We start from the raw sequence: 13,387 nt of genomic DNA, 5'->3' as shown, positions 1-13,387 counted from the left end.
GGGCGCTATGGGGGACTTTTGGGATAGCATTGGAAATGTAATTGAGGAAAATATGTAATAAAAAATATTAAAAATTAAAAAAAAGACACTGGAGGCCCCAGGGAGTTTAGAGGTCAGGTAGGGTTGGGGGGGGGATCCACGTGCAGACGGGGTGGGGTGGGGAGGAGGTGTGGGATGTGGAGCAGACAGAGGGTGGATGTGGGGGGTGGGGGAATGGAATATGGAGTGTAAAAAATAAATTAAAAGTAAAATAAAATTTAAAAAAAGTGGGGAAAGGAAAGGTAGGACAAGGGAGGGGAGGAGGGAAGCAGAGAGGAATGGAGAGAAGAAAGAAAGGCTCCTCCTGGTGCCTGTGATCCCTGCCCATGCCTCTCTACCCCCAGCCAATCACTGATTTGCTTGCTCTCTCTTTAGGCAAGTTTGTGCATTTTAGGAATTTATACATATGAAGTCATCCAACACATACATACCGACTTCCTGAGCTTACTACTCGGAGGGGTCCATGCTGTAAAACACTGTTCATTGTTGAGAAGACCTCCACTGTTTGAATGTAGTTGACTTAGCCTGTTCATTCACCTGCTGATGGATGTTTGAGCTTAATTTGGTTATTGGTCATTGAAAATGAAGTTGCTGTGAGCATTTGTGCATGTGTCTCTGTAGGGATATGTGCTCTTGTTTCTCTTGAGTCAGTATAGAAAAATGGGATAGCTAGACCATATGATGCAGATGTATTTAGCTTAAGAGTATCTTTATTGAGGTATAATTGAGATATGCACATAAATTACATATATCTAAATTACATACATTAATATGTTTTGACACAGGTAGCTATCTATGGAAATGTCACCACAATTAAGCAGTGAACATGGGTCTGGAGAGGTGACTCAGTGGTAAAAGGCACTTGCTGCTCTTGCACAAGACTAACGGGTGAGGAAACAGAAGTAGGGGTTGTCAGAACAAATTCAGTTCTGGCTGATCTCAAGTCTGTGCTTGTGACAGTCAATGGTGCAGCCCGAGAAGCAAAAGACTGACTTGGAGCTCTGATGAGGTGGGTGTCGGAATGGCAGGTTTCAGTATGCAATGCACAAAAGAAAAAAAAGGTAATTTTTCTGTGGTTATTTTTTTGACTGATCTCCCATCTGTGAGGATGAATGAAAATAATAATTATCAGGGGTTACCCTGTCATTCTAGAGGTGTTGAAGTTCAAAAGGTGGTCTTCATAACTTCTGAGGGGGGCAATTGCAATCTCTGCCCCCATCGCAATTTTTACTCCCCATGAGAAGTCTCTATCATGTTTGGGGCATGGACATATGTTTGGGTTGTTCCAATTTACTTTGCAGCTGCTCTGAATCTGGTTGCCTTCTTGTTGGCTCTGCTTGGAAGCAGGATTTCCATTCCTTGTGCTCTTGGTTCCTGACATTCATATTTCTTTCTTTCTCCATCTCCACCTTGCTTTAGCTCCAGAACCACCCATTCCTATCCTTACTTCTCTAGGATGCTTTGTCTTCACTGTGAGTGACTTTCTTTCTGGTTTTACACCTCCTACCAGACGTGCCCAAGCTTTGACACTGTGGGCATGCTGTCATTGTCTACAATCTTCCTGCTGGAGAACCACACAATTGAGAGAGAGAGAGAAAGAACAACAGCAACAACAAACCATAATGCTCTAAGTTGAAGTTTTATATTGCGCTTTATTCGTACCTATTCTGAATGTAGTCTGTGAGCCTTATGTGGGACACATCTTTCAGGACACTGTAAATTATTTTAACTATGAAAACTTTTGGTAAGACACAGTCAGAACGTTTCATATTTGGCAGGTACTTATACAGAGGCAAAGACAGACAGATGAACGCGCTGAGAAAATACAGTGAGAACAGAAGCAAGTTATTACCCAAAGTATTTGGCTACAAGTGAAGACATCTGTATTTAGTTTAGGAGACCAGCTCTTTGATTCTTGGCTGCAGAGAGGTTCTACTTTTTTTTTAAAATAAGCTGTCTGTAAGTAGTTTTGCTAATGATAACTTTAGTTCTGGGAGTATAGTAAAGACAAAACAGTGTGTGTGTGTCTCAATTGTGTGTCTTTTGAAAATTTGTCATTAAATGACAATGATATATTGTAATGTCAAAGCTTGGACAGGAATGATATAAGGAAGTAAAAGAGTATAATTCATAGTGAAGACAGCATCATGGAGAAGCAGGGTGAGCAGTGTGATACCAACAAGAAGGCCTGGGGTGCTATCCCTCCTCAAGCATCTTACTGTATGCATGTATATATACATGCATACATACATACATGCATGTATATATGTATTAAAGACAGGCTTTCTCACTAGCCTAGAACTTGTTAAGTCATATATATATATAATATATATATATTATATTATAACAACCTCAATTTATATATTTTATATATATATATATATATAAATTGAGGTTGTTCTACAGGTCAACAGAGAACAGCTGAGTAGATTTCAATATTTGCCAAAGGGTGGAGGAGGGGCCTGGCTGCCAGCATGATCCCTATCGCTAGGCCTGGTGTATTATCGTTTTGTTACTCTTTAGGGACATTCAAAGGAGATGGAAATTTAACATACCAAGGAAACAGGCATTGTGATCATAATATGTTCATGTTTGGGAGCTTGAAAAAGCATTGGCCCAGTTGGGTAGTGTGGTGCACATCTTTAAACCTAGCACTCAGGAGACAGAGGTAGGTAGATCTGTGAGTTAGAGACTACCTTGGTTTAGAGTGAGTTCCAGGAGAGCTGGGGCTACACAGAGAAACCCTGTCTCAAAAAACCAACCAACCAACCAACCAACCAACAACTAGCATTGACCAAACCAACATTGTCATCACGTTTTGGTCTTTAGTTTCTATCATAGTTTCTGAAATGTCAGTCATGTCAAAGACACCACTGGGGCAGGAATTCTGGACTCTTGGCTCAGCACATCTGTTTTCCAGAGTCTTATATATTCTTGTACATTTTCTTGTGGAAGGGTTATTTCCTTTTTGGCGACACTTCCTGGATCTAAAGTGGTTCCTACTGTGGAGTGCTCAGAAAAAGGAAATTGGATTGTTTTTCCCATCCTGGTTCTTTACTCTGTTCCCTCCATTCCATCTTTTCTTTTCTTCCCTCCCCATTTACACCCCTGCCTTTCTTCCAATCCACGTGGTCTTTCCCCTGACTGCCTCCCTCCTCTCTCCGTTCCTCTTCCCTTACCCTCCTTCTTCACTCATTCCTTCTATTCTTGGGCACCCACTGTATTGGGTGTAGATATTTCCTTGGTTTTTATCTTTTAGGCTGTGTGTTCCCATGTATATGGGCAGTGAGTCTCTATATCTGTTGCCATGGCTCTCAGATGGCAAACACATTTAAATTTATTATCATTTTACAAATTGTGTTGGTTGTATCATTTTTTGGACTCGTAACAAGTTTTCCAGAAAAATGCAACTTCCAGTGACGTTTGTAATTTCGGTGACCACGAGGCTCTGTCCTCTGCTTCAGACTCTCGTCAGCTGCATTGAATGCATTATTCCCATCAAGGCTCAGCTGAGGATGCTGAGCTCTGCTCACTGTTGCTGGCAGGACTCCGTGTTTCAGGTTCTGGGCTTAAGACTGCTATTAGTTCTTTGCCACGGGATCCATTCCTCTGCACAGTGATACCATGGAAGTTTTCTTCTTCGTCGGGAGCAAGGAGTGCTAGCAAGATGGAAATGATGGCCCTCTATAATCCAAGCTTGGGAATAATACATGGATGCTTTTGCCACACTCCACTGTTAAAGTTCAGATATCAGGTCTGGGTTATACTCAGTAGGAGCTTTTGTGCTGCTGCTGATAAGTGGGGGTTTCTGCAATCTTCCTCACTACAGTCCTTTGTTCAGTAGGTAAGCAACTCCAGGGTATTCCAAGCTTTTTCCCCTAATATCCATTTATCAGTGAGTACATACTATGTATGTTCTTTTTACCTCACTCAGGATGATGTTTTCTAGTTCCATCCATTTGCCTGGGGATTTCATGAAGTTATTGTTTTTTGTTGTTGTTGTTTTGTTTTGTTTTTATTGGGTATTTATTTCAATTACATTTCCAATGCTATCCCAAAAGTCCCCCACATGCTCCCCCACCCACTCCCCTACCCACCCACTCCCACTTCTTGGCCCTGGTGTTCCCCTGTACTGAGGCATATAAAGTTTGCACGACCAATGGGCCTCTCTTTCCACTGATGGCCGACTAGGCCATCTTCTGATTCATATGCAGCTAGAGAAGTCATTGTTTTTAATAGCTGAGTAGTACTCCATTGTGTAAATGTACCACATTTTCTGTATTCATTCCTCTGTTGAAGGACATCTGGGTTCTTTCCAGCTTCTGGCTATTATAAATAATGCTGCTATGAACACAGTGTAGCATGTATTCTTGTTATATGTTTGAGCATCTTTTGGGTATATGCCTAGGAGTAGAATATCTGGGTCCTCAGGTCCTATGTCCAATTTTCTGAGGAATGGCCAGACTGATTTCCAGAGTGGTTGTATGAGCTTGCAATCCAAAGAGCAGTGGAGGAGTGTTCCTCTTTCTCCACAACCTTGCCAGGGTCTGCTGTCACCTGAATTTTTGATCTTAGCCATTCTGACTGGTGTGAGGTGGAATCTCAGGATCATTTTGATTTGTATTTCCCTGATGATTAAGGATGTTGTACATTCCTTTAGGTACTTCTTGCTCATTTGAGATTCCTCAGTTGAGGATTCTGACTAATACAGGTGCAGATGCTTGCAGCCAACCATCAGACTGAGCGCGGGGACCCCAATGGAGGCATTAGGACTGAAGGAATTGAAGGGGTTTGCAACTTCATAGGAAGAACAACAATATCAACCTACTAGACCCCCAAGAGCTCCCAAGGACTAAACCACCAACCAAAGAGTATACATGGCTCCGGCTGCATATGTAGCAGAGGATGGCTCTATCTGGCATCAATGGGAGAGGAGCCCCTTGGTTCTGTGAAAGCTTGATGCCCCAGCATAGGGGAATGCTAGGGTGAAGAGGTGGGAATAGGTAGGTGTGTAGAGGAGTACCCTCATAGAAGCAGTGTGGAAGGGGAATGGAATAGAGGATTTACAGAGGGGAAACCGGGAAGGGGGATATCATTTGAAATGTAAATAAATAAAATAACTAATAAAAAAAGAAAAAAAAGAAGAAACTCCAGGGTAGCAATTTCCTCTAATCTGATGGAAGCAGATGAAGGGGAAGCAGGAGCCACAAGTTTCTGACCACGTGTCCAGTCACCTTCCTGATGAGATCATGTTTGATTTTCAGGAACTTCTTGTGGCATATCTGTGGCAGAAGGGTAGTTTTCCTTCAGTGTTCATGTGCTAGTCCTAGTCACATGATTATTAGGGTCACCTAAAGACTGCATTTCCCAATTGCTTGTGTGGCCGGAAGTGGCCACAAGCTAAAGTTCAACCTAGACTTCAGTGTTGTGTAACAGTAGCTTCCAATAACTCTCTCTAAGAAGTTCTGGGAGCTGGCCTTCTCTACTTCCTTTGTCCTTCTACTTGGAATATAAATCCTAGATGTTGAAATAATGTAAATTAACTATCAAGAGGGATTCTGTGTTTACAAGGTGTGAATGTGAGCCCAGCGTCATTGTGCCTCCTGTCCTTCTGGGGCTAAATGAGTGCTGTTGGGTATCCAGGTATTAGCAAGCTTGGAAGGTCACTGAGGATGGACCTCTTCACAGTCATCAGCTTGGGAAAGTAAGAATGAAACTGCAAGACTCTATTTGCTGGTCAAAAGAATGGACTGTGATGGGCTGGAGACATGGCTGGCTGGCTCAGCCATTAAGAGCATGTAGAGCTCTTGCTGAGAACTTGGGTCAAATTTAGTTCCCACAACTCATGTGGAACAGCCTGCACAACCATCTAAAACTCCAGTGTCAGGGATCCAACACTGTTTTCTGTTATCCAAGATCACTTGTATTCCTGCCGCTCATATACATGTAATTAAAATAAACAAAATCTTTTTTTCAAATAAAAGTAATGGAATATGTGCATTTTCTCTGCTGGAGGCCAGCCCTGGCACTCAGGTACTGAGGTGGGAACCAGCATTGTATGAAGGCCAAAGGCTCTTTTAACTTTTAACTCTCTCTTACTCTTCTGCAACTTAACTTTTACTATTCTGAGGCCAGAAGCTGATGTCTTTTGGCAATTTCACAGAGAAAGAAAAAGGAAGATAGTTAGGTGCATGTGTGCACACATACACACGCACACGCACATGCACACACTGGCTGGACCTGACCACCTGTTTCATCAATTTCATAAGTATACATACATATTTATATACATACACATATTCCTACATATATATGTATGCACATCCATGTATAAACTCCTTCTACCTTCTACTTATGCATTGTGTATCTCAACGAGTTCTTTTGATGGAGATCACAGGGCTGGGTCATTGATGGAAATCCAGAGCAAGATTCCTATGGCTTTGATATTTGAGCATACATTTATGCCAACTGTGCCTAGTCCTAATTAGTTCAGAATTTACTGCCTAGACGTGGGATGCTATATATAAAAGTAACCATTAATTTAACACAGGCTTGACTGGCTTATAGATGAGGTAGTGCTGAGAACGTGAAAAAGAAACTGATCAAGTAGCTTAGAGCGGGAACCCAAGGAGTACAGTTCCCTTCTTGTCCTTGGCTAGCGGCTGAGAATGTCCTTGGTTCTACCTAGAGTGCCAGATGGAGCTCTGGTTTCTTACCTCTGGTTTCTTTTTTTGTGTGTGTGAACAGCCTTGCCTGGAAACTATATACATGGGTCTATGATTCGCACTCCAGTCCTGATGCTAATTCATTCGAGTGAACAGCTTTGGAACTGGATCTCTGAATTTTCCTGGTTGAAATGAAATTTTGTATATACCTCAGTTTTGCTCCAATCCCTAAGTGATTTTAGGGCCTCAGCTTTTGAAGTTGAGTTTGCTTTTGAAGTTGGGTTAGGAAGCCAGACAGGCATGCTAGAACTTGAACACCATTAAAGAAAACCTAGTTTTGGGGAGTCAACTTTGGCTTATACCTCCTCTTCCCCTGTAACATTAGAAAGGGAAGCCCTTTCTTAGGATTTAAATTATGGTACAAAAAGGTAGAGGTACCTAGACTTGGTTGGGGCCCATTAAGACTAAACTACTTCTGTCTAGTCAGAAGAATAAAATTTAAGTGTTACCTCTGGTTCAGGGAGACCTGACATTCTCAAGGACTCAAATTGTTCCTTACCACTGTTCTCTCTGTTTAAACACTTTATCTAGCTGAGGTGTGTTAGTCCCATGAACTGGCATCCACCCCTAGGGAAACTGCCTCATCTGAAGACATGCTAAGAAGAGGGGAGGACCAACCATCTCCTTGATGAGATAATGCATGTAGTATCCTTTCTACAGCCCCACCCTTCCTGCAGACACCTGCTGCAGTCAGTGCTTCAATCAGGGAACACTATCAAGGGAACATCATGGAGCCTGTCTTGTTTTCTGAGAACTAACTTAGAAAAGTGTAACTGTTCTCTTTTTCTTTTCTACCTCCTTTTCTTTGAGACACCACCCCAAATCTTAAGCACATTTCCCCTGGCATTTTTCAGCTTTCTCAGTCTTTCTCTGAAGCCCTCTCTTCTTTTGCCATGTGGCTGCATACTCTGTTGATGATTTACCTATTTTCTTGGACTAACTCAGAAGACGTGGCTTTCTCTTCCATGTTCTCCTTTTCTTGCCCCTGGCATCTGGTTTGATTGACAGCTTGCCTGGGCTGTTGTTTCTCATGAACTCTAACACAGTTGCCACTGAGCCCCACTGAGTCCTGTTCTAGACTCTTTCATTGAGGAGATTAAAAGTCCCGAAAGGGGACTCCAATATTCCCAGTACCAAAAGGAAAAACTTGAGGCTTTGCTATCCATATTAGATTGTATAGTCACAAATTCTTGCTTTTTAAATCTTTTTTCCCTAAATATCTTTTTTTTTGATTTGTTATAAAACAATCAAACAAACAAACAAGAACAAAAACAACAAAACATTCTTCATTAAATCCTTTTACAAATAGGAACAATTTTTAGTTGAGAGATCAACAAACAGGACTTATTCCCAGGGAACCATTTAATGATGAATTTTCCTTTTCACTAATGATAAGTAGATGCTCCCAGGTAAACCTTGATTTCACACTAACTTGGGTGAAGTCTTTTTGTCTTTATTTTATAGTTTCTGGGTTTCTTTCACTTTCTTGTTGACTGGAAAAGGACATACACTCCCAGAGGATCTGCTATAAGGAAATGACATAAACACAGAGCTCTGGGGACCAACCAAGTGCACACTGCAGGTGTGTGCCATTTATGTTCAGACACTTACTAAAAAAAAAAAAAAAAAACCCAAACAAACACAATTTCAGTTTTCAGGAAAGAAAAATTAGCAAGCCAGGTTGATAATTTCTAAAACTTTATTGTGGAACTTGAAAACTCAATTAAAGCCATATCACCATCCTAAAATCTTACAAAATTGTGTCATTTCTCATTTCATTTGAATTATGACCCTAAATCATATGACCAGAATATTTGTATTTTCCACAGCAACAATCATTTTCCTAATAATCCAATGATAAAATGTTACTTAATATAACTAGATCATATAGCTCTACAAAACATTGTACTCTAAGTACAAAAATAATGCTTTATGCACATTCTTTAATACTGTTCTTTTAATATAACTTTCTTTTGGTACACTAGATAAGTCCATATAAATAACAATAAAAAGAAAAGAACCAAGGGTGTTAACACCTGGGAACTGGAAATCCAGTTTGTTTAAAGCTTTGTTTTCAATAAAAGATAAAAGAGAAAGAGAAAGTAATATTTGATTGTATAGCAGTCACAAAAATTGATTTAAAAAAAGATTTCTATGAGAGAATAGTACTAAAAATACCAGTGATTAAGTAGTTAAAGCAAGATAATGAAGATTGATTTAAATTGATATATTTGGAGTTTGAACTCCCAAATATCTCCTAGGAATTATAATACAAAATAACAAGATTGAAAATAAGATTGTATATTTGTAGAAGATAAAAAGACTGCACCGTAAACCACTTACTGTCAAAACATGGAGATATGGCAAAGTCTTGTTAAATAGAGTTTTGAATTTTATAAACACAAGCATATTTAGTAAACAGAAATACTTAATGACCAAAATGTTTTCAAGTAAATAAGCCTGGTGTGGGGCTCATCACAATTTTAAATCAGGTACATATTCCTTATAGCCATAAGTTTAAAGCTTGTGACTAACTAAACCTTTGTCTTTTATTTTTACATAGCTCTTGGTATTTTTCTGGGAAGAAATACTTTAAAATTCATTTTACTCTAAGAACATGCTGGGTGGTAGTACTGGAAATACAAGGGTTAGGATGGAACTGGCTTATTCTGGGGATTTTGACGAAGTGACAAAGTTACCAGCTGATCTCGTTATGTTCAGTTTTGAAAAGTGAAGAATGCGCTCCTTGGATTGTGTTCCTGTTGCAGAGAGGAACGGAAATATGTGTGCCTGTATTTCCCATTTCTGGAGTAACAGAGGGCATATGGTGAACAAAGAACACAGTAGACAATGACACATTCTGTCATGAATGAGCAGGTGGGTCAATCAACATGGACTGTAAAATTCTCAGCATTAGTAAAGGCAACAAATGATAGGCGAGAATTTCGTGAAAAGGGGCATAAGCCATTGATGCTACTTTCTATTAGGAAGCAACGGAAGCCTTTGCATAGGAGAAACTGAAGAGTTTGGATGAGAAAGTGGAAGAGCAACAGGAACTGTGAAGTTAAATGCAGATATTACTTTTGCGAACATCTGAAAAACAGAAAGGAAAGGGCAAAAACATCTATACAGAAATTCTTTCTAGTTTGAGGTATCACTAGCTTAGCTGAAGGGAGGAGAGAACCCGCAAAAACTCTGAGACTCCCCTAGTCCTCTGTGAATCTTGGCAGGGTAAGCAAACATCCCCAAAAGCCATCTTTTATCTTGTCCCCTGCCCAGTCTGGCCTTGATTGTACTGGTTCTGCCAAATAAAGGCGGAAGTCAAGTCCGCAGTCCAGGGAGAATGAGAGGAAAAGGATAACCAGACACAGAATGGTGAGAGGGACCCCTAGAGAGAAGGTGGCAGAGGTGACTTAGCAAAGAAGGGATGCATTTCTTCAGTTCACAGATCCTGCACCAATCCGCAGCCGAGCCAGTTAGTTCAAGCTGCACCTGCCTCTCCGAAGAGCAGATGCTGCGGCTGCAAGCTGGAAAGCCAAACCAACAGAGGAACAACAAAGAGCAAATGTTGGAAGGTGTTGCTGTGGGGAGATATTTCAGATTAAGAGGGGGGGCACTGTCCTGTGGGGTTCAGTAACAGCTAGGGCTGTCCTGTCTACCACGATGTATTGTTACTCATCGAGAGAATTGATAATCCCTGAGCAGGGAAAATATTCTTCAGTCTCCACAAACATTCCAGTGACCTAAGGGGCTGTTTCTTGATATCTCCCTTTCTATTAAGGAAGGCACATGAGAGAAGAGAGCAAACTTTGTTCTTTTTCTTGATTTCTCTCTCAAAATGGAGACACGTCTGCCTAACACACTTGAAAGAATGAAGGCTTTTGGTGTGCAACTTTCTCCTCTTTTAGATTAGTTATGAATTCATCTAAAAAGTTGTTACCACAAAATCGAGGTGGACCGGAACCACAACTTTACAGTTTGCCATGAATGATTCCATGTGTTCAAGAGGTACGTTGTGGCACAGTTCTTTGTATAAACATTTAAAATTAAATCTAGCATTTGGGAATATTGGACACGAGAGTTTATAGAATATTCTATACTAATTTTTATTGATAGAAATGTAATGTTTTATTTCACAAGAAAAGAGATATGATGGAAATCCGATCATTTTTCCTAATAGCTTCACTCCTGACAATGTGATACACTTTGTTCTAAGACTGGCACAAATTAAGGCCCAGAGGGCACATGGCACTTCTGAGGAGTATGTTGGAATTAAATTCAGAATATTTCCAAGACAGCACTCGGATGAAAGAAAGCCTCATCACTGAGTTTGAGAACTCGTTAAAGCTCTGATGTTAGTAGTGTATCTCACATCAAGTGGTAGTGTATGCTGCCTCATTTCCTTCTGTCCAAGCTGTATGAAAACGTATCTCATGACAATAAAAGTGTATTCATAAGATAAAGAATGTGCCAAGTCTCCAGGTTAATTTTTAGATATGCTCCTTCCCTGAATTCTTACACAAGTTCAAGGAATTGATCACAACTTGGTCACAACGACATGTGACAATTGAGCATTCTGTCCCTTATACATTCCTTTTAAGAGATCTTAAGTAGGGATGGATTCCTCAACACTAAGAAACTTCACCAATTTCTTTTGAATTAAAGATTATTCTCCCATATATTCTTTATTTATTTTTGTCTCTTACTCCACAAAGGACAAAATGATGTATCTCCTCACTGACATGGATCTCAGTCATGGCTCAGTTGACTGAGAATGTTTAAAATAACCTGAAAATGAACGTAATTTGAAAATTATAGATAAAGAATTTTGCTATTCTACATGACTGAAAGAATTAAGAAAGTTTTAAAATGAAACAAAACCTAATTTTATGTCTTTCGTTTATGACCCTCCTTGCCAGGTATTTTTGATGTCACTGTTTTATTATACAAGGTAGTTTGTCAGCAGTGTTTTGGATGTTGTTCGGCATGATACTGTGCTGGCTGCTGGATACACCTTACGTCATCTAGGAGCATTTTTGTTTGCTGCAGTTGGAGGTACTCTTCTTGATTAGCTTAGGGTATGGGATAAAAGGGAGCAGCCTTTTGAGAAAGGGCAGCAGTTGACAGGCAAGAAAAATGAGACTGTGTCCCACCTGGTTCCAGTTTTTCTATTCTAAATAATACCCAGCGGATTTTATCAACAAACTACCAACTGACAGACTTTAGAAACCAAATCCTAATTTGGTAGATGCTTCTAAACTATTGCCCAGGGTGGCTTGTCAATATCATTTGGTTGTGTTGATGATTTTAAGTTTTTCCACGAAGAATTAAGAAGCACACAGGGAAGAGATAAGATGAATTTTGATTTGTGATTTGTAAGGTCAGAAGGTATTAGTCCTAATTTGCTAAATCTAAAATATAAACACTATGCAAAACTAACCTTTCATTTGACACTTGATATTCTCAAAGTTTATCTTTGAGGTATGTGTGGTGGTACAAGCCTATGAGCCCAGCACTTAAGAGGAAGAGAGAGGAGGTTGAAGAGTTTGAGGCCAGCCTGAGCTGCATAGGGAGAAAATGTCTTAAAAAATGTTAACAAAATAAAACACCCCAAAACTAAATCCAATAGCAACACCTCCACCCAAAATAGCAACTCATTTTCTCCCTAGAGTCAAACCCAGTACACCAAAAATTGGTCTGTCATGGTAGTAACACACTGACACAGACTGTGAATGTTACAACGGAATTCAAATTCCTCTCTCTATATTACCAAAATAAAGTAAAATTTCAGAACCATCCCTCCAAAAAGAAGAAGGGGGAGGATGAGGAGGAAGAGGAAGAGGAAGAAGAGGAGGAGGAAGAATAGAATGAATGAGGAGGAGGAGCAGGAGGAGGAAGAGAAGAAGAAAGAATAGGATGGAAAGGGAGAAGGACGAAGAGGAAGTGGGAGAGGGAGAAAAAGAAGAATAAGGAGGAGGAGGAGGAGGAAGAGGAGGAGGAGAAGGAGGAGGAGCAGCAGCAGCAGCAGCAGCAGCAGCAGCAGAAGCAGCAGCAGCAGCAGCAGCAGCAGCAGCAGCAGCAGCAGCAGAAGAAGAAGAAGAAGAAGAAGAAGAAGAAGAAGAAGAAGAAGAAGAAGAAGAAGAAGAAGCACCAGTACCATCACCAGCAGCAGCAGCAGCAGCAGCAGCAGGCAGCATTCATCCATCCATCCATTTAGTAGTATATAGATTAGCCACAGGGAGGCAGGCCATTAATTAGTTATGTTTTCTCTGGACAGTAAGCATGTAATATCCCACTGGTAATTTTCTTCACACTTGATTTCTTTTTAGTAGCATTTGGTATGATGTTGCTGATGCTTTTAGTGGATGATGATGGTATTATCTGTATGAAGCCCTTATCTTTTCCTGTTAAATGGATTCCAATCTTCCACAGCATCTTCTATCTTGAGAAAACATATAGTGAGTCCTTTGCTATATATTTTTGAGGGTCTTCCTCAGGTAGAATTTGAAATGTCTTTACAGGCTGAGGAGAAATTTACCTGGCCAGAGAACATTTGTGTGTCAATGTAATTCTCTCTCTCTCTCTCTCTCTCTCTCTCTCTCTCTCTCTCTCTCTCTCTCTCT

Source organism: Mus caroli, chromosome 19, assembly GCF_900094665.2.
Source record: "Mus caroli chromosome 19, CAROLI_EIJ_v1.1, whole genome shotgun sequence".
NCBI lineage: Eukaryota > Metazoa > Chordata > Mammalia > Rodentia > Muridae > Mus > Mus caroli.
This window is presented reverse-complemented; position numbering follows the sequence as displayed.